The sequence below is a fragment of the Theobroma cacao genome, chromosome 5, assembly GCF_053813885.1.
Source record: "Theobroma cacao isolate CCN51 chromosome 5, ASM5381388v1, whole genome shotgun sequence".
Taxonomy (NCBI): domain Eukaryota; kingdom Viridiplantae; phylum Streptophyta; class Magnoliopsida; order Malvales; family Malvaceae; genus Theobroma; species Theobroma cacao.
In genome coordinates, this window is record NC_142643.1 from 8,723,355 (window position 1) to 8,746,946 (window position 23,592).

Here is a 23,592-nt window from a genome sequence, read left to right on the forward strand (position 1 = left end):
TTAGGTCCATCGAAAGAACGAGAACTGGTCCACGTTTTTTAGAGATGGGTTCGGGAGTGCGATTACGCACGGAGAAGGGTTAGCACCTCCGTGACGCCCGTTCTACGAACGGTACCATTTAATCTTAAGTTATCTTAATATAGCCTTTTCTTATTTTAATCCCTATTTTATTAATTAAATTTTTATTGAATTGTTAGACTGAGTTTTTCACTTGGTCTTACGTATGCATATGACGCAAGCGTAGAATGATGTCATGACTTGTTTATTTTAAATGATGGAGTCGGTAATCTTTTATTGGAAAAGTATTCGAAGACCATCCCAACGCTTTGGTGAAGTCTCGAAATTCTCCTCACCTAGAGATATCCCCGGAAGAACTCGTCTCTACAAGCTCCTCAAGAAAATCCCATCATCGGGATTCCCGCGCCATTTGCAAAATAAGAGTGGCGTGCAATGACAGTATAAAATGATGGTATCTACATGCACGCGTTTATTGTTTTTAGGTGTTTAAAAAATTTTGGATTATTTATTTTTATTTTTATTTTTATATATATTTTATTTTTTGGTTTTCTATTTAAATCCATATTTGTTGTTGGTCAATTTTTTACTTGATTACAAAGCTTATCTAAATAATTAATTAATTTTTAAACGATTAGATTAACTTTATTTAGTAATATTTATTTGAATTAACAAAATTTTTCTACATGTATTGTTTTCTAACAATGACTATTTGACTTAATGGGTTTTGAAATCTAGAGTTCAGATTTATCCCGACGCTTCGGTGAAAATCCGTCTCGAACTTCGCACTCGAAAAACATCCACCCGAAAGAGGCAACTCTTTGCCCCTTTTTCAAGCAGAATTCTATTATTGGATTAACTCAAATTAACCACTTGATTTTTTAATACTTGTAATTTAATATTATATTGTACATTCTATATATTTATAAATACTTAGAACATTTTATTTTCTCTTGCCTTTACAACTAATTATATTTTATTCTCATTTTTTTTATTTCTTTTCATTTTTTTAGACCCATTTCTATTATTTATTAATTATTTTATACATATTAAAAAAAACTAAGAACTTTCTAATCTTTCATTTAATTAATTAATAAATTTTTTTCTTGTTCATTCTCCTATTTTTTGTTATATGTTTATATATATATATATATATATATATACATGCATATCTATTAATTTACTACATCTGCTATCTATTGTATTAAAAATTTCATTTTTAGCCTTCATATATTTTATTTTTCATATGCATAAATTTCAAACAATACAAAAAATAATAAAACTATTATAACACTTAAACAAGAAATTAAATAATCATTTTCAATAACTCAAGCCCAAACCATTATTTAATGAAGTCCAATACCTATTGGGTTATAACTAACCCAATGCTCCAAATGGGTTCAAGCTCCACTGGGCTTCAAAGGTCTCCCCCAATTCGGCCTGGGCCCAAAGGGCCTGCTGCACTTGTTTTTTGGTTTGGGCTCGAATAGTCCAATAATGCCTTAGCCCAAGGAGGAAGTCAAGCCTGCTGCAACAGCCCACTTAATCCTCTTCAATGTGCACCGTTTTTGGCTTAAAAAAATGCTTCAAAACGACGTCGTTTTGGTCTTTTATACCTAGCTATAAAAGCTTCTTTTCTTTTCTCTCTCTTCACTTTCCTCTCTCACTTTCTCTCTCTTACCGCCACTCTCTCTATTTTCTCCTCAAGCTTTTTCTTTTTTTTTTCCTCCTTCTTCCTCTCTCTCTTTCTCTCTCTTGCCGCCACTCTCTCTATCTTCTTCTTAAACTTTTTTTTTTCTTTCTTCCTCTCTCTCCTTCTCTCTCTTGCCGCCACTCTCTCTATCTTCTCTACGCCGACCTCTCGCTTCTCTCTTTCATTTTTCAGATCTAACTCTTTTTTTCTTTTCTTGCTTTGTGTTTGTTTTTTTTCTTTTTTTTTTTTTCTGTGGCTGGATATTTTTGCTGGTAGATCTAGGATTCTCTCCTTGTTTTTGCAGGTCGCAGGGTTTTTAAAGAGCCGGGTTGTCCAAAAAATTGGACAACCCGGCGAGGGGGTTCTGGCACCCCTGGAGTTGGTGGCCAGAAACCCCATCCCGCGTAGTGGGTGGGGGATGGGATGGCGAAGGGATGGCTGGGCGTATGCCCAGCCATCCCCAATTTTTTTTTTATTTATTATTTATTTTATTTAATTTAATTTAAATTTTTTTAGTTAGGTGTCTACACTATGATCAGTTTTTGGTGGCTTAATTTTGCATGAATTTTTATGTTTAATTGTTAAACACACTTGTTGGAAATTTTCAACAGCTTTGTTCATGAGTTTGATTCACCATTTTGGAGTTTTAAGAGCACTTAAACCTATTAATAGGGCGATAGTAGTTGCCTAAAATTCCCTGAGTGCCGGTAGCAAATTTAGTGGCATTGGATGCCATCTATTTGAATTTTGGGTGATTCATAAAGAATAGGAAATTGTTTCCTACTTAAAATGAATTCCTAAAATTATGGTTAGCATTTTAATTTTGAGTGATTCATAAAGAATAGGAAATTGTTTTCTACTTAAAGTGAATTCCTAAAATTATGGTTAGTATTCTAATTTGGGAGATTCATAGGAAATTATTTCCTACTTTAAAAGTGGTTCCTAAAAATTATGTGATAGAATTTGAACTTTCTTTAAAATTTTGGTTTGATTAGAAGTTTCCAAAATTTGTTAACTCACCATATAGGTCACTTATACAAGATGCAATTTAGGAAACTAATCCATGTTCTAAATGTTAGAAATTAAGATGTTGTCTTATATACATTTTAGGAAGTTTAGCTAAAATAAAAGGGTTTTCGAAATTGAAAGGAGTTTTAATTATGGAAAGAATTAAAAATGGAAAGTCTTAATATAAAATAAAAAATGGAAAGTTTTTATTTCAATGAATTTCTAATAAGAAATAAGAAGTAAAAGGTTTACTTTAAGTGTGTTGAAAATATATATTTTTTAAACACTAAATTGAGCTAAAGTAATGCCAAATATTTTGAGTCTAGCACTTTGAGTGAGTTAATTGATGCTTTTCTCAAATAACATACAAGATCACCAATTGATATTGAGCTTGAATTTATTTCTATACTTTTGATTGTAATTATAAAGCATGAGGATGATTATGAACTTAGACCTTAAAAGATTAGGTCATGGATGGTTAAATTTATTTCTCATGGAATTTTTTTTCAAAATAGGGTCTGCGCACCCTACCTTTTTCTCCTTTTCTCTGGGGTTATAAAATTCTTTTATCACCTAACTCCTCTCGAATGTAACTCGAGGTTTTTTTATTGTAAAATGTAATTTGTTACATCAAAGTGTAAAATTAGGGTTAGATAAGAAAATTTGTAACTTGAAGATGGAGATCCAAAGGCACCATGGAAATTCAAGGACATTACAAGCAAAGCTTAAAGAAGATGTTTGTAAAATCCCCTAAGAATTTGACCAACTAATTTCCTTAATGGCTCAAGGAAATTAGAATTAGTAAAGTCCATAATCATCCTAGTAGTTGGCATGTGATAGATTTACTTTTCATTATATATATATGATTTATGTGAAATGTGATAAATGTTATTCATGTCAACAACGTCAAATCAACGAGACCTTAATTAATGAATTAATAAATAAAATCCTTCACTAATATATTTAGTCAAAAAGTTGCTTTCCACTATATAACAAAATAACTAGGTTGCTCTTTTAATTAGAGACTTGTTGAGTCACTCAAGGCCAAACTTTTATATGGGTATGTTTGAGTCATTGGCAGGTCTTACTCAACTAATACCATGTTGTTTGGATGTTTCATACTTGACTGCATAGTATTACAAGCATAGTTAGGCTTAATGTATATGATCCATTTAGACAAGGAGTTATGACCTAATTGATCTGGGAGTTATATAAGATATAATTGGTAAACTAATTGGTAAACTAAGTTACCTACCTAATTAGTTTCATTATGGCTTGTTGAGTCACTCAAGGTCATGCTGGGATGAAAAGGTTCCTAACTCAATAAGAAGTTTAAAGGTTAAATTTCACTAAATTTTAAAAAAGGGCTATTATTTTGATAACATATTGAAAGTAATCATATAAGATTCTAAAATCTTGTCTTTATAATTACATAATTTGCATTAATGACTAATATTTATATCTGTTGGTTTATATAGGATATAAATCAATCATGGCAAATAATTTGTCACTTATAAGCATCCTCGATGCAAACAAGTTAATAGGTCCAAACTTCATTGATTGGTTTCACAACGTCAAGATTGTCTTGAAATAAGAGAAAAATGATTATATCTTACATGGTCCTGTTCTTGAAGACCTTAGTGATGATTCTACAAATGAGGAAAAGAGGCTTGTAGAGTTTACATGGATGATCTCGATCAAGCCACATGTGTGATGTTGGCTAATATGGCTTTAGATCTTCAGAAGCAACATGAAGCTATGAATGCCCTGGATATTGTCCTAAATCTTAGAGAAATGTTTGATAAGGAAAGTGGCATAGAGATATTCGACATTTCAAAGGAATTGTTCTGAAGTAAGATGTTTGAAGGAAGCCCAATAAGGCCTCATGTGCTTGAGATGATGGGATATATCACTCGACTTAAATAGTTGGGTTAAGTTATGGATCATGATTTGAACATAGACCTTGTACTCTCTTTGTTGCCAGAGAGCTATTCACAATTTGTGTTGAACTTCAACATGAACAAGAAAAATAAGTTTTCTTTGTCTAACAAAAATAGGGTTCAACTAGGATTTTTGGTCTTCTAGTTTTTCTAAAAACAAAACTTGCTAGCACAAGTAAAATAAATGCTACCTTTGAAAAGGTTTTATTCGATCATTGTGTGGATTATTGATAACTTTATTATATAGAGTTATTCTGACACATTTTAGGGACTTAAACAACTTGGTTTTTGAGGTTTTAAGTTCAGATTTTAGTATTTTAAATGTTTTTCTTAACGAAGTTTGAATACATGTCGATCAATTAAATTTAAGTTATTTTAGTTCAATTTTATGTTTTTTTTAAAATCACTTTAAATATAATTATTGTTGACTTCTCTTATTGTTCCTGTAGGAAATTTGATGAGCAAGGTTTATTGGTGATGGCTTCATTTATACATGCTATAGTGTTTTGAGCATAAATTGAAATATAATAGTCCAATTGATGTGATTCTTGAGCTAGTGAAAAGCTAAGAGATATGGCTACAACTTCATGTTTACAACTTTGCCCAATTTGGATCAAATTAAGGGAAAATTATGTTGGAAATGACTAGATTATTGTAGTTTCTGGACAAGGCAACGTTTGGAAGTGAAGGTCGTGGCCTTGACTTGCCTAAGGCCATGGCACTGGGGAGAGTGGCATAGTGGTGCCACAAGGCCAAGGTGCATTGTGTTGAACTCGTGAGCATGCCATTGTGGCGACGAGGAGAGTACGGTCGTGGCACTGAACATACTTCCATAAATAAAATTTTGCTGAGATTTTGGAAATTAATGCTATTGAAGCTTATTTAAAGGGCTTTTTCAGAGTTTTCAGGAAGAATACGACAAGCAACTATTCTAGAGAAAAAGAACCAAAATGAAGCAAGAAAGCAAGAGAATTTGAGAGAAAATTGAGATTGAAAAACTTCAACTATTAGTTTTTCTTTTTACATTTGTTTTTTCCTTAATTTCTTTGACTTGGATTAATGGTTAATTTTCTTTGGATGATGTTTTTACTAGATATTATGATCTAAACTATTTTTCTAGGATTGTGGTGGATTTCAACATGTAATTTGAATATTTGTTTGTTTTTTATTTACTATGAATAGGTATGATTTTGTTTATTCAAATTTGTTCATAATGTTTTTGATTGCTTGGGCAACAATTGAATGATTTGTTAATCTAAATGAAACTCAACAGAGTAATTTTAGATTGGACTAAGATTTGAATAATGTATGTTCATGTCACTTAGGTGATCTAATTTGCAATTAGGATAGACATATGCCTAAATGCCATACATAGACAAATTAGAACACAGACAAATTAGAACACTACCTTAATGAACCTTATTTAATTTATTACTATAGACATACAGTGACCTATTTAAGTTAGGTATTTGTGCAAGCAACTTGACTAAGATTTGTGTATAGATTTTGATTCTAGGTTATCAAAACTACCCATGAATGTAAATATTAAGAGAAATAGATATAAGATGAAGTGTTGAATGAACTCATAATCCTTGGTTTTAATCTTTGACCTTTCTCTAGTGGATTTTTAGTTTCTGTTAATTAGTTTAGTTTTCTTATTAAACTTAGTATTAATTAATTGTTTACAAAATTGAGTTACTTAAATAAGATTGATCAGTCATAATTTTAGTAGTAGATGAACAATTAGGAGCAAATTCTTTTGGGATACGATTATGAACTTACTGTCTATATTACTTATTTGATACGTATACTTTCATGTACTAAATCTATAACAATTATTGTTAGAAGCCAAACACTTGGTGGCTAAAGATTTGACAAATCCTAAAAGTGAAGAAGTAAAGATTTTGACTGTAGAATGACGTCGGGGCATTGTAAAGACATCTGGGCGTTATAAAAGACACAAATCGTGGCAAGATTGAAAACCCCACTAAGGTGAATCACCAATCTTGGCAAGGTTGAAAACCCCACTAAAGTGAAAAATAGCCAAAATCCCACTTTGGTTGGCTAAGCCAAAGATACTAAAACCCTTACTCTTTAGAAAGAGCCTAGAAAAATAAGCACTCTTACTTAAGAAAATATTATTTACTAACTCTCAACTCTGAATGTCTCATAACTAAGCTTAATGGTCCTATTTATAGTATTATAGGCCCAAATCCTAATAAAACTCTACTTCTAATTATTCTAATACAATTAGAATAATTAATAAGAGATTTAAATAAAATAGGTGTTCTATTCCTAAATAGAAAATTACTATCCTAATTAAATATTAATTCTTAAAAGTATTAAAATAAAAATAAGAAAAGAATCCTAATCTAAATAAAACAAAGAAAACCAATCTTAAATCAACTAAATTAGCAAAAAACTAAATTTAATATAATACAATCCTAGACGCTCCTGCGTCATTATCCTCGAGTCAAAAAAAACTCGACTCTGACGAGTAAGCCTTGGCATATTTCTCATTGATGTCTAAATCCATATATTGTCATAGTCCATACCAACCATTTGATCAATTCATCCATTGTTTTGAAGGTTGTTTTCCATTCATCTCCAAGTCGTATTCGAATTTTTTGATATCCTTTCTTCAAATCAATATTCAAAAACACTCTAGAGCCAATAAACATGTCATCCAATCGAGGGATAGGAAAATCATACTTAATTGTAGTCTTGTTAATGGCATGGTTGTCCACAAAGCTTCTCGATAAGTTTCCCGAACTTTGGTTGACCAATTTTGTTTGACCATATATGGGTGAAGATACTTCATTCTCCTTGGAGACTAATAAGAGACATAAATGGTTTGGCTCACAATAAGCTTTATTTAAGCCAGACATAGTGATGAGTGTTTTATCTTCCTTTTGTCTCTTTGGTCGATCTTCTGGCTTTAATGGAGTTAACATAATTTTTACTCCATCCTTAATGAAGGAATAAGTATTCTTGTATCCATCATGGTGAGCTTGACAATCATATTGCCATGGGCGCCTAACAACAAGTGGCATGCGTCTATTGAAATAACATCACACCAGACTTCATCTTCATACTTATTTCCAATGGAGAATTGAACATAACTGCGTTTTGTTACCTTAACTTCATTTCCTTTTCTCAGCCATTGTATCTTGTAAGGATGAGGATGTACTTCAGTTGGAAGTTTCAACTTTTCCACCATGTAGTTGGCAACAACATTCTCACAACTTCCACTATCAATAATGACATTACAAACCTTCCCTTGGGATGTGCACCTTGTATAGAATATGTTACGACGAAGCCAACTTTCATCTTTAGTCATCATGGCAGTGTGAAGGTTACGACGAACAACAACAGCTTCTCCATGGTCAGCAGAAACTTCTTCTATCTCGTCGTCATCATACTCATCATAGACTGGTTCTAATTTTTGACAATTCACATAATCTTCTTCTTCTACTAAGGAAATAATTCTTCGATTTGGACAATCAGAAGCAATACAAATCCTTGGCATTTGAAGCACTTTTTGTTTACATTAGAAGCATGAGTAGAAGTAGTGTCACGACCCAATTTCTCGGGCCATGACCGGCGCATGAGCTCAATGAGCATAGCTCACTAAGCCCAAGCAAGCCTATCCATTTACCTTTGCTTAACAAATTTATCATATCATGCATACACACACACTTTTTTTTCGGGTGTGAACATAGCCAAAACACAATGGCATTATAGATAATAATATACATGCACTATACCAGTCATGTATTTAGCAATTTACATTGCATACACATATTCACATTGTTAGATTGTATTCATAATACAAAAGGACCCATGACTTCCAGCGGAGACATTTACAATAAAAGGGATTACTATCGAATGCCAGACACATACCCAGGAGATGAACTACGAGGACTCCTCGATCTAGGGTCCAACAGTCACTTGATCTGAAAACATGAATTTTTATAAAACATGAGTACAATACTCAGTGAGTGAACAAGGAAGGGAACAAGCATACCATAAGGAATGTTTATTGAAATCATGATGCACTTGTTTCAAAACAATACAATTTAGTTCATTCCTATTTAAAACCCCTTCAAACCCGAGAGTTTCTCGCTACAGCGAGCATGAATTTCGCTGCAATGAAAATAGAGCAACAAGAGAAATATTTTTTTCTCACTCAACAAAAAGCCATCCTGCTAAACTAATAAAATCAACATAAAATTCATGAAAATTCTCAAAGTATAATGTGTCAAATTTCACGTACATTACAACCATAAATCATTGTCCATCAATTTGCTATAACACACACATTTACATATGTATATATATATATACGTATATACCCATCATCATCATCTCACCAACCCATCATCATCATCATCACCAGCTCATGCACACTCCCTACTCGCACATGGCTAGGTCATCACCGGATTATGCGCACTCCCTTCTCGCACATAATCGGGTCATCACTAGGTTATGCGCACTCCCTACTCGCACATAGTCGAGTCAACATAATTACACAACATTATATTCAAGCATATATGTATATCAACATAATGCAGCCACATAAAAATCCATAATAACCACATTTCATAACAAAAACCTTTTCTCAAAAGCTTGTTCCCAAGGCATTCATTTTCATGAAAAATTGCATAAAACCATTCAAACACTTTGTTCAAAACAGTCATATTCCCAAAACAATTTTGATAGGCAGTCCACTCACAGGTGTCAAAAATCCGGATTCCTGGTGAACTCTAACTAATAATCCTCAGGCGTAATTCCTTTGCCTTTTACGGACGTCTCACCACCTTGACAAATAACAAAGTCGAGGAATTTACTATATTGTCCCTAAATTGATATAAATTAATTTAAACTACTAATGCTTGATATGTAAATGCAAAAATATGTCCGATTACCGCTTAATCACGGTATCGATTAAATTCGACCGATCACCCGATTAATCGGCGATTGTGTCCAAATCACCTCCAAATTAATTCATTTCTCCTCTAATACCTTAATTTACCACATACATTTAAATAAAGCCAAATTCAGCATTAGAACCCTCACAATTCCTTACAGAAAAAAATTTGGTCATTTGGTGTACTAGCATCGAATTTTTTTCTACATAACCATTTCACCTTACTTCATCATTTTCCATGCCATTTTCCTTGAAATAAAAACAATCCCCGATTGATATTCAGCCCTCATGGTTCGGCCAACAAGGAACCCTAGAGAAATTGAATATTTCTTTTGTGTTTTTGTTCATAACCATGCTTAACTATCCCTAAACACTAACATAGTCTAAAATCAAATTATTCCAACAACAATTCCTCTTCCATACCCATTTTTCAGAATTGAATTCATCATGATAACTCAATATTCAACCATGGAAAACAAGAACAAAAGCATGGGTAAGCTAGGTATCAAGGAGAATTAAAGAAATTTTAACTTACTTAGCTTGTTTCCTTGATTTCTTCACTTTTTCTTTGAATTTCCACCTAGGTTTTCTTGTTTTTCCTTTTGTTCTTCCTTTTTTCTTGTTGCTGGATGCCTAGGCCGAATATGGTGAGGGAATTGGGGATTTAATGGGCTGATTTCTATAGAAAATAATAAAATAATCAAGCATGGCATGTGTCACATGCTTATTGGCCCAATTTTTAACTTTTTAACTTTTTCTTCTTAATTTTCCACCACAAATATTCTGGTTTTTATCCAATCCTACCACAATTAAAATCCCTTGATCTTGACAAGTGCTGGGGTGAAAAATTTACCTATTTGCCCCTGGGGCGAAAAAATTACTATTTTGCCCTTTTACTCTGAAATGTACCGGAATCTCATTATTTCTACTTTTCAACCTAAAATAACACTAATATTGATCAATATTAACCAAATGGGGCAAAAATTGTTTTAAAAAAATTTTCGTTTAGTCCTTTAGTGGCAAAATTACCATTTTGCCCTTGTGCTCCATAAATACCGAGAATCACAATTTTTCACTGCTAAACATCATTTTATACTCCAATAATCATAATTATATTTCATATAATTATTCTTGGTCAAATGTGATCAAATCTTGGCTAAAAATCTCAATTTTATCATCAAATGGTAAAATGACCGTGTTGTCCCTAATTGGTCAATTTTCTGATGGACTCCAAACTGGACCTTGAACTCCAAATCACTATTCTAAGCCATTCTATTGGTTTTAAAATTTTCAAATTCCTCTTAGAATTTCTATGTGAACTAGCTCAAGGCTCGATTTAACTTAGTTGTACCACTCGGTACAATACCGTCTTTTAATCGAGCTTGACAGGGTCTCACAAGTAGTCTCTTTATCATTATTGCTTGCAGTTTTGGAAGAGTTTACCTTTGGAGGCGGAATGGTTATTGAACTCTGACTTCCATTGTTTGAGGTAGATTCTTGTTGTCTAGATGACCTCATTGACCTTTTTCGTGATCGTTGTTTTTCAACCTTTAGTGCTAATCTGATGACATCATTTAGGTTCCAATATGGTTGTAGTTGAACAACATCTGCAATTTCAACATTGAGACCCCTAAGATAACGAGCTACAGTTTGTTCTTTAGGTTCATGAACATCGCACTTCTGGTGAAGTTGTTCAAACTCCATTGTATATTCTTCCACCGACAATGTTTTCTGCCTCAAATTATGAAATTTGATAAAAATTTCTTGTCAATAATGCTCAGGAAGGAACTTACGCTTGAGTTCTCGACGCATCTTATCCCATGTTCTGATCTTGTTGCGGCCTTCTCTTTCTCGTTGTCTTTTGAGACTTTCCCACCAAATAGAAGCATGTTTCTTCAATTTAATTGCCACAAGCTTCACACGTTTTTCATCGGGAATATCTTTGAGCTCGAAAACTTTTTCTACTGTGTAGAGCCAGTCAAGGAAGTCATCAGGATGAAGTCTTCCTTCAAACTCAAGAATGTTGACTTTGATTCCCAAATCTCTGGCAGCAGCAGTTCTCAAACGACGAATAGGTACTTCTTCATTAGAGGACGAATTTTGATGAAACAGGTTGGTGTCATTCTCTTCATCACTAGAGCTGTTATTATTGATTTGAGCATCACGTCTTGCGAGTTGCTCTTGTAATTCTTAAATTTGCTAACGTAGTTCTGCAATCTCAATCTCGTGATCATCTCTTTGACGATTTTGACATCTTGGCGGTATTTTATTTTATGGTGATGACATTATGGTGATGTAGAAAAAAAAAAGATGATGATATAACTATAAAACAATAAAATTACCCGAACAGAGAGTATTGAAACTCGACAGCGAATCTGAACCTATGTAGCGAATAATAATCCTCCCGCTCTGATACCAAACTGATGTCGAGGCGTTGTAAAGACACCTGGGCGTTATAAAAAACACCAATTGTGGGAAGGTTGAAAACCTCACTAAAGTGAATCACTAATCTTGGCAAGGTTGAAAACCCTACTAAGGTGAAAAATAGCCAAAATCCCACTTTGGTTGGCTAGGCTAAAGATGCTAAAACTCTTACTCTTTAGAAAGAGCCTAGAAAAATAAGCACTCCTACTTAAGAAAATATTATTTATTAACTCTCAACTCTGAATGTCTCATAACTAAGCCTAAGGGTCCTATTTATAGTATTATAGGCCCAAATCCTAATAAAACTCTACTTCTAATTATTCTAATACAATTAGAATAATTAATAAAAGATTTAAATAAAATAGGTGTTCTATTCCTAAATAGAACATTACTATCCTAATTAAATACTAATTCTTAAAAGTATTAAAATAAAATAAGAAAAGAATCCTAATCTAAATAAAATAAAGAAAGCAAATCTTAAATCAACTAAATTAGCAAAAAACTAAATTTAATAAAATACAATCCTAGACGCTCCTGCGTCATAGAATTTCAGTTTGTCTTATTCTTTTTTTGGGTTTCTTGCTTCATCACAAGCTTTTGGATTTAATTGGTTCATGATTACGATATCTAGAATAAGGTATGTAATATTTGGAAGTTGAGCATTTGCATTGGTTAGTGCATGATTTTCCTACTTACAGTGTAGCATTCGAATCTCCCTTCCCCTAATTCCAAAAAAAAAAGGTATGTAATTCTTGAACTTGTGAGTGTTAATAACTATTCTAAAAATTGCATAAAAAACACAAACAATTGATCTTAAATGATTCGGCTGTTTATTTGATTAAATGTATATCTTATTTTTCTGTTGTCTTCTACTTTTAATTTATTGATTAATTTAATGTTTGAGCATGAGGTTGAATCTTGACATAAACTATAGTTAAGGGATTCATTCAGATAATTAGGGGATTGTCATAAAATATAAGGAATCAGTTAGATTTTATATCATTGCTTGTATTAATGTACATTATTGTTAGAAAGTTTCCTTGTGATAGGGAGAGCAAGTGATGTAAATAAGTAAAAAGATGTACCGGAGGCAATAAAGAAAAAGATTGGAGCAGTTCCTTAAGTACTGAGTGTTGTGGCAAGTGGAAGAGAAGAAGTAGAGAATTAGAGAGTAAAAAAGAATTAGATAGAAAAGATAGAGAAAGAAGCTTTGGGTAGAATGTGGTACTAGCTTTAAAAAGCCCTCCCTCAAATGAATTTTGAAAGCTCTTTATATAATGCTAGAAGTGATGGTTACTCAAGAATAGGCTTTAATGCAAGTAATGAAGGACATTATTATGAAGAGTTTTAATGTGAGTAACCGTTACTATAACCAATTATGTGATATTACAATGGTGATTTTATTGCATATAAAGAGTAATGGTTAAAAACTCATTATGTGATCGCTAATGTAATTGGATGTAATAAGACTTGTTTTCAAATAAAAGGTAATGGAAAATAGGTATAAGTGCAATGCTATACGAGAACAAGTTAAGAGAAAAAGGTGTACGTGAATAGGTACAGGAGAAAAAGGTGTCCATGAACAAGTACAAGAGAATAAGGTAAAGGGAGGAAATAATTGTACTTTAGGAAGAGGTTGAGAGGAAGACTTCTTAACTACCTCCATATTTGAGCCAATGAGCCAGACTCTCAAGAACATCCTAAGATGACAATAACTCGTGAGCCTGCCACTTATTCAAACCTGCTTTCATTACTATTCGTGTGAAGTGGTTATTTTGTGCAAAGTAGTTGTTTCACTTGTATTAGCCATTCCGTATGGAGTAGTGCTCTATTTATTTTAATTGTTCAGCATGAAGTAGTGCTTCACTTGTTTTATTTGTTTTGTGTGAAGTAATGTTTCACTTGTTCTACTTATTCTATGTGAAGTAATGCTTCACTAGTTCTAGTTGTTTTCATTATTCATTGTATAGCACTACATTGTAAAACAATTCTTAAATAGAATAAGTAATAACATAAATCAACTATCTACATTTTGCCCATGCATAAGAATTCTTACTTAAAAATAATTCTTATGCATTGATTTAGAGAAAAGATTTATTTTGTATTATACTGTAACACCTTATATTGTAACACTTTGCATTGTATCGCTTTGGCATTAACACTTTAGGCAGTAACACCTTAGACAGTAATGCTTTACGTAGTAACGCTTTAAATAGTGATGCTTTAACCTTAGGCAATGACATGCTATTGTCTTGTGTAATTATTGATTTGTAGCGTAATAACATATTTTTTATGCATAAACTAAAATAACATTTTCAAGGTAAAAATACTAATTAATTATACAAGGAAAGTTAATATTTTTCATAAAGAGATTTTTTGTGCCTATAAATAATTAAGAGTAAGTAATATTTTGTATGTGGTACTACTTTATTATGTGAAATTTCATTTCATTTTTTTTTTTGTTTCTCAATTGTTGCCCTCTGTATGAAAGTTTTTTTCTTATCATAAGATTAGAAAATTTTCATGCATAATGCTAGAGTAATCAAATTTGAGAAAAATATAGAAGTACTAGGGAACAAAATAGATTATTTTTACCTTTAAAAAAAATGTAATTTTTCTTTTTCAAAAGAAGAGTACAGCTTATTACCCCCTGCATGAAATTTTTTTTAATTAAAATATGAAACAAAACTTTTTTTTAGGCAAAATACATTAACCCTCTCAACTTTTGATCATGATTACATGTGGGTTCATTAGTTTTTAAAATGACACTCCCCTCAAAAGAATATTTTCACTAGACACATAAGTCCTATCATTAGTCAACCATCAATATTTCTATTAGTTTGATGATGTGGCAATATTTTTAACCTATCATTAATTTTAAAAATTACCACTGCATAAATTATAATTTTTTATTTTAAATTTTTTCTTCACTTTTTGAAAAACAAATCTTTCATTCCATCCGCCCACTTGTAATCGGCTACACTCCATAAAGGAGCACCAGATTTGGTATTCTTTAGGGATGCCTGATCTGGGGCTTCCAAAGGGAACCCCAGATTTAATGCTCCCCAGGGTAGCCTGATCTAGGGCTCTTTAAGGGAGTGCACGGTGCTCTTCAAAGGAGTGCATGGTGCTCCCTATGGGAGACCATGTAAATCCAGTCAGATCTGGTATTCTATGGCCAAATGCAATCGTAGGGTGGTTGGCCGCTGTAAAAGAGCGTTGCTAGCCAATCTTACACAAAGGAAAAGAGTGCAAAAAAGATATAAAACCCAAATTTTTACATGTTGTGGAAATTTGGTGAGAACTTGAATTTTTTGATGCTTCATATGTTGGTGAGGATTGTCTATGGACATTCCTTGTCATTTGATGTAAATCTCTCCATATTATTGTGTTATATTAATGGATGAATGATGGTTGAAATAATGGTTAAAAAATGAAGTCAAACATGTGAATTTTTTCAAGTTTGGACTTGGAGGGTCGACCCCTAATGACTACGAGTCAACCCTAGGATAGAACAATGACATGGGGGCTTAGGAAAACATCACATTTTGGTCCAGGGTCAATTACCCAAGGTTGGTAGTCGACTAGAATAAAGGAAATGGAGCCATAGTCAACTACCAAGGCTACAAGGTCGACTATGGAGCTACAGATTTGGAAAATAAAAGCCTTAGACATGATTTTCTCTTATTTCTTGCCTCCTTCAACTACCAAACCCTCCCAAACACTCTCCAAACCCTTTTCCAATATTCTTGGACCTTATTTAGCAAGGATTCAACCTTCCAACTTAGATCTGAGGTAAGATTTGGCATTTGTGAGCTTAAATACCAAGCTTTTGACCAAACTCTAAGATTTTACGAATTTTGGCCCATTTATTTCGTTTTTAAGCTGAGGATTTTAGGGGTTTTGCTTATCAAAAAAATTTTGAAGGTAAAGAAAGTTAAGAATGTTCATTTTATGGTGTGGTTGACTTTTAGAAATTCACTAAAGGATAATGCGAAGTAGATGATAACTCGACTAGTTTTGAAAATGGGTTTATGCTAGGAATTAGAAACTTGTGACAGGATTTATTTTGTTAGGAGATTGTTAAAGCTCGGGATCCTTGATGAGCAAGGTTTTGGTGACACGAAGCTTAGGAAAAGAATACGCTTCTTGTCATAGTGAGTGGGTACACTGCTTTATGTATTTTATGTAGTAAAGTTGAGCATGATTTATCTATTTGGATGACTTACATGTTTTGAATTATATTATGGTTTTGATAAATCGTATGGTATGAGAATAAATGTTTTCAACAAAGTTTTCAATCTATTATGTGGTAAGTACCTCTATTATGTATTAGTTTTTAACAAAGGGAGACAAACCCTTTCAATTGATTTTATTCAAATACTCCTTGATTAGATGTATGCTACACAATTGGTGCTTGGCTAGGTAAAAGCCTAGGTAGGTGAATACATATTTGCCCATTTATGTGTGAATGTGAAATATTAGACAAACCACCCTAACCTATGTGCTAGTGTAGGTGAAATGAGACACCTTTACAAGAAAGTGAATATGGATGGTAAAATGCCCACAAACATAGTTGTGAGAGTGGATGAGTAAGTCTCCATCGCTTAATTGTTAAATATGGATGGTAAAATGCCCACAAACATAGTTATTGGAGTGGATAAGTAAGTCTCCACTACTTGGTTGTTAGATGTGGATGGTAACATGCCATAAATATAAATTACGACAGTGGATGAGTAAGTCTCCACCACCTAATTGTTATAGGTGGATGTAATAATACCCACTGATGAAATTGTGTTAAGGATAGAGGGATATAATGTGATTATCATAAATTTTGATTGTTGAATATTATGAAATGATAATGACTTAAGTATGTATGAAATTGCCATAAGTGCATCAGGGCTAGATGTAGGGCATCGTTCCACATATGTGTAAAAGCTAGATGTGGAGTGTCGTAACACACGTGACAAGAGCCAAATGTGGGGTGTTATTCCACACAAACACTTAGGCCAGATGTGGGGCATCATACCACATGTGATATGGGCCAAATGTGGGGCATCAAATAACACAATTTATAATTGTGATGACTAGGCAAACATGCTGATTGTTGAGGTGGTGATATCCATGCCTATATTGAATTGTTGGAATTTTTCATTTAATAACACTGACATGTTAAGTTGACAGATGTTTATTCTTGCATTAAAAGGTTGACAGGGAGTTATCCAGTGGGAAAACTCATATAGTGTTTCTTAAATCTCGAAGTGGGAGATAACGCGCTAGGTATCGATTGTATAAGGATTGATTCCACAGCCAACGGTATAAGTTCCAATATCATTTAGATGAAGTCTCTCGTTTTTCTCCTTGTAAATGTTCTGTAAGTAGCGGTACAAATCTTTATTGATTCTTTTATGCATAATGAATTTCAAATGTATTTATGTAAAAAGTTGAAATGAGGTTATTGACATTTGAAAGAATTATTATGGATATTCGTGAATATCATGTTGTTTTTTGCAAAGTATGATTTAGTGCAAAAACTCTTTCCCATATCCATTGTAAAACCCGACCCTATAAACACATGTCATGACATACATGCACTGAGTAGCATGTTATTACGCTAGAAAAGTCCCTAAGAATAGACGAAATCCGGTATTGTATTTAACGGTACACTTAAGTTGATTTAACCTTGACCTAGTTCAAATAGGAATCGTAGGATGAAATTTAATATTTTACTGTCCAAGAATGACTAAAAATGATTGTTCGGAGTTTGAGGGTTCATTTGGGAAAAAATTGAAAATTTTGATGTTTAGGGGCAAAATTCTAATTTTACCATCCGCGGACAAAATTTGAGATTTTGAGAGAATTTAGACCAAATTTGACAAATTGGAGAATGGTATGAGTATAAGGGGTGAAAAATATATCTATGGGCAATTTTTCAGTTTTTGGGGCAAAAATGTAATCTATGACCTTTACGGGGGCAAAAGTGTAAATTTCAAAAATTACTCCACCAAGACTTTGGATAAGTCTGACAATTTTATCTAAACTATGGATATGTGGGACAAGTGTATGGTGAAAATTTGAAAACAAATGGATGGCTAGAATTTAAGGAATTAATAAAACATTAAAAAAATAAATAAAATAATATTATATTATTTTAGCCTTTAAAAAGGTCAAAATTCCAGAATTCTCATCTTCTTCAAGCCGTCCAAATCAGGAGAGAAAAGGGGGAAAAGAAATAAGAACCCTAGCTGAAAAATTTGGGGAAAATAAAGAGAAATCAAGAAATCAAGCAGTAAAAAGGTAAATTTCATTGATTTTCCTTGTGATTTTCACTACCCATGCATTTTTTCTCTTTTTCATGCAAAATTAGAAAGTGGGTATGGACACCCATGCTGGCCAAACCTCCATGGATGAGTTTTGAGCTTGAGTTTTGGTTGATTTTAATTGAATTAAGTGATTTTAGTTAGGTTATATTGTAATATAGCAAAAATAAGCTAGAGAAATAATTTTCTCCCATTGAAACCCATTATGCCAAATTTTCTAAGGAAAGTGAGCTGATTTTGATGATTTTAGAAGGTTATTGGCTGATATTTAATGGTTAGAAATGTTTGAGAGAAAATGGGATAATTTAGAGCTAAAATGGAACGCGTTAGTAATTTATCGGGTAAAGTACCAAAAATAGGTTAATATTGTGTTTAAGCCGTTTTAGGCTATTGCATTTCATACCATGCATTAGTATAGGATTTAAGTCAGTTATATAGTGATTTAGTATCAATGTGGTGAATTGTGTAATTTTTACAATGTGTCTAGGAGGAGAGCCTTCTGGTAAAGGCAAGGAAGTTGTACCCGACGAACAGTGATCGGGGCACATAGAAAGCATTTACTTTGTACAAACAATGAGTAAACCTATTATTATTGTAAATTATCTAGAGTTTATTTTTAAATGCTCTTTCTGTATTTTATGAAACGAAAATGAGATTAAAATGGGACTTTTGATGTTTTAGAAATAAATGTAACAAATAAATATATTGTGTTGATTATCTGAAATAAGAAACTTTTGATTATGAAATTGAGTAAATGGGAGGCTGCTAATTGTCTTGAAAAATATATTTTCCTATGAATGGCTTATGATATATGAGTATATGTGGTTATATTTTATAATTGCATTGGGAATTTATGTAAGTTGTCTTTTACTATGCATGATGGGTAAATAAATAAAAGCCACGTTATACTGTCGAAATTTTATTAAAATTGGTGGATTTAGTCACTGTAGTGATGGGTTTTTGTAAACTGCCTATTAGAGGGGTACGGTAAACCCGGTTTCATAGTTACTCTGGTTGTAAGGCGAGGAGGGTAACTCTCGGGACAGTGTTAAAACTCACTTCACGTCGAACCCCCACGTGAATGTGTAACTCAGCCAACGCCAAGGAACGGCTTGTTTTCAAAACTAACATGTGTTTAACATGTAAATATCTTAACAACCTTGGCGGACTCGGTTAGATGCCTCGGCCAAGGTATCCCCAAGGACTAGTTTTTGGCTTGAGCACTGTTTAAAATAAAAGTCATAAACCTTAACAACTGTTTTGGTAAATTACAAATATTTTGTGGTTTAAGAAATAAATTGAAAACCTTATGAAATGGTTTGTGATTTGTCGTTTAAACTTGCCTCCATTTTACTCGCCTTTAGATATTTATAATAATGTCTGTTTACTCGTTGGGATTGCAAAATCTCACCCGCCTCCTTTCCAAATATTTCAGGCCTGTGGTAGCTTGTAGATACCCGAATTTGTCGAGGATTCCAGTTGACCCCTTTATCTCACAGACAGTAGGTTACTATCACCAACACTTGGTGTATTTATGGGCCACTTGTCATTGTAATTATTATTGTACATTAGAACTTTGTAAATTATTGTATGTATGAATTTATTTTACTTACATGTGTTTCTATAAATATTGTTTTATATAAAAATGCTATATTTTAATCAATATTTTGAATAGTAATATTTGTCTATAAATCCTTTTAAAAAAAAGTTTTTATCTTTTGATTTACTTGAGCCAAAAACGACTGGTAATTGTTTAAAACGGAATATTTAACAACGATTGCTCACAAGAAAGGCAAGAAACTGATATGTAAGCCTTGTAGGGTTCCGATTGGTAGTCCAAGTAATGAGTGTAAATCGAGACGTCATGACGGTTGTCATGGGCCTGAGGGAGGTTTCGGGTCGTGACAATTCGGTTGGTATCAGAGCTTTCGGTTTAAAAGCTTATGGTTTTGAAAGAAGTTTTTGATTTTTAAAGTTCTTGGATTTAAAGTTATTTTAAAATAATTTACAATGTTAGTGTGGTCTAGTTAAGATTAGTTAGTTGCATGTAGTTACATATAGAGTCTTAAGTCGTCTAAACTAATTTCGTTCTTTTGTAGATCATTATGCCTCCTCGACGTGAGCTACCACCTATCACTAGATCTACCGATAGGGGAAGAGGTCACCACTGACAGAGTCGGTCAGATTCCATAGAAGAGGAGTCGGTTGCATCTTCTTTTAGAGCAACTCTTATTGCTGAGTCTACTAACATTCCTGTACCTCCTCCACCACCTGCTATTGCTCCTAGCGTATTTGCCATGTCACCTAAGGCAGCTCAAGCATTAGCGACTTTTCTCGCTGCTCTTACGGGCCAGGCTCAGGCTGATCCAGTTCCACCCGCTGTTTCCCCTGTAACAGCCTCAGTATCACCACCTCTTATTCCACCCCAAACACCGGACGTCTCCATTTCTAAGAAATTGAAGGAAACTAGACAGTTAGGTTACGTCTCGTTTACTGGTGAGTTAGATGCGATCACAGCTAGGGATTGGGTTATTCAAGTATCGGAGACACTAGCAGATATGGGATTAGATGATGAGATGAAATTAAAGGTGGCTACACGGTTATTTGAGAAGAGAGCCCATACCTAGTGGAATTCAGTAAAGTCTCGCTCTTCTATACCGCTGACTTGGATGAATTTCCTCCGAGAGTTCGATGGTTAGTACTACACTTATTTCCATCAGAAAGAGAAAAAGAGAGAATTTTTGAGCTTGAAACAAGGGAACATGACCATTGAGGAGTATGAAACTCGTTTTAATGAGCTGATGTCTTATGTACCTAAGTTAGTGAGATTGGAGCAAGACCAGGTAAACTACTTTGATGAGGGACTCCGTAATGAGATACGGGAGCGTATGATAGTGACTGGTAAGGAGTCGTATAAGGAAGTTGTGCAAATGGCCTTACGGGCTGAGAAGCTCGCCATTGAGAATAGATGGATCCGAGCTGAGTTCGCAAAGAGAAGGAATCTGCCTACGTTCTCGGGTCAGTTTTCAAAGAGAGGCAGAGATTCGACATCTACTACAGGAAGTACTACCTCAACGTCTGTGGCATCCACTAGACCTTCATCTCAACAATCACAGCCGAGATCTTCTAGATTTGATCGGCTAGTGATGAGTAATCAGAGGGGGACTTCAAAAGGATTGGACAGATGCCATAATTGCGGAGGATTTCATGTTGGGTCATGTAGAAAGCCTGTAAGATGTTTTCAATGCGGCCAACAAGGGCATGTCCAGAGAGATTGTCCTCAGTTGAGACGGGGTACAGTAGCTACTTTTACTCCTCCGACTCATCCTAGTATACCGCGTAGAGACACTTCGGGATCACAGTCCAGACAGGGCCCAGTGATACGGTCAGGCATGGGGAGTAATACCCCAAAGCAGCCATCTTCCATACCGCAGCCCTAGATTTTGACCAGGGTTTTTGCAGTGACTAAGGATGAAGCCCAAGTTCGACCTAGCACAGTGACAGGTACTATGATTATGTTTGATATAGATGACATTTTTGATAGATTCGGGCTCCGATAGATCATACATGAGCATATCATTTGCATCATTCTCAGATAGGAACCTGTCACCATTAGAGGAAGAGATTATAGTGCATACTCCTATGGGCGAACGATTAGTAAGAAATACGTATTATAGAAACTGTGGTATTAAACTTGGGGAAGAAGAATTTATGGGTGATTTAATTCCTTTAGAGATTCGGAACTTTGATTTGATCTTGGGTATGGATTGGTTGTCCACTCATAAAGCAAAGGTAGATTGTTTTAAGAAAGAAGTGATTCTCTAGAGTTTAGAGGGAGCAGAAGTTGTATTTAAGGGGGAGCGTCGAGTATTACGATTTTATGTAATCTCGACCCTCAAAGCTTTGAAATTGGTACGAAAGGGATATCCGGCATACTTGGCTCACGTGATTGATATATCGAGGGCGGAACCTAAAATAGAGAATGTCCCCGTAGTAAGTGATTTCCCTGATGTATTTCCTGATGAATTACCGGGACTTCCTCCCGATCGTGAGATCGAATTCACCATTGACTTACTTCCGGGTACTGTCCTTATCTCTATTTCTCCATATAGAATGGCTTTGACAGAGTTGAAGGAGTTGAAAGTACAATTGCAAGAGTTAGTGGACAAGGGTTTTATACACCCTAGTACATCTCCGTGGGGAGCACCGATTTTATTTGTGAAAAAGAAAGATGGTACACTTCGGTTATGTATAGATTACCGACAGCTTAACAAAATGACCATTAAGAACAAGTATCCATTGCCGAGAATTGATGATCTTTTCGATCAATTACAGGGAGCTACAATGTTTTCTAAGGTTGATCTGAGGTCTGGGTATCATCAGTTGAGGATTAAAGAACAGGATGTACCCAAGACAGCGTTCAGGACTCGGTACAGTCATTATGAGTTCTTGGTCATGCCTTTCGGGTTAACTAACGCACCAGCAGCTTTTATGGATCTCATGAACAGGGTGTTTCACCCTTACTTGGACAAGTTTGTTATTGTGTTCATTGATGACATCCTGGTTTACTCGAGAGATAATGATGAGCACGTTACCCACTTGCGTATAGTATTACAGACTTCACGGGAAAGACAGTTGTATGCAAAGTTTTCGAAGTGTGAGTTTTGGTTAAGGAAGTGGTATTCTTGGGACACGTAGTATCGGGAGCTGGAATATATGTTGATCCCAAGAAGATAGAGGCAATTTTACAATGGGAGCAACCTAAGACAGTGACGGAGATTCGTAGTTTCCTCGGATTAGCCGGTTATCATCGGAGGTTTGTTCAGGGGTTTTCCTTAATAGCAACTCCTTTGACCCATCTAACTCGTAAGGGAGTTAAGTTTAAGTGGGATGATGTGTGTGAAAGTCGATTTCAGGAGCTAAAGAACTGGTTAACCTCCGCTCCCGTTTTAACACTTCCTATTAATGGAAAAAAAATTGTGGTGTACAATGATGCATCTAAGTTGGGGTTAGGGTGTTTGTTGATGCAGGATGAAAAAGTTGTGGCTTATGCTTCTAGACAACTAAAGAGGCATGAAGCAAATTACCCTACCCATGATTTAGAGTTAGTAGTAATGGTGTTTGCTTTAAAAATCTGTAGGCATTACTTGTATGGTGAGCATTGTTGGGTATTTACGGATCACAAGAGTTTAAAATATTTGCTCACTCAGAATGAGCTTAATTTGAGGCAAAGGCGATGGTTAGAGTTGATAAAAGATTATG

At 34.1% G+C, this 23,592-nt stretch overlaps 1 pseudogene; it reads right to left on the minus strand.

Moving 5' to 3' along the window:
• Positions 1-7,615: 7,615 nt before the first annotated feature.
• Positions 7,616-20,629, minus strand: LOC148762414 (uncharacterized; annotated as a pseudogene).
• Positions 20,630-23,592: the final 2,963 nt, after the last annotated feature.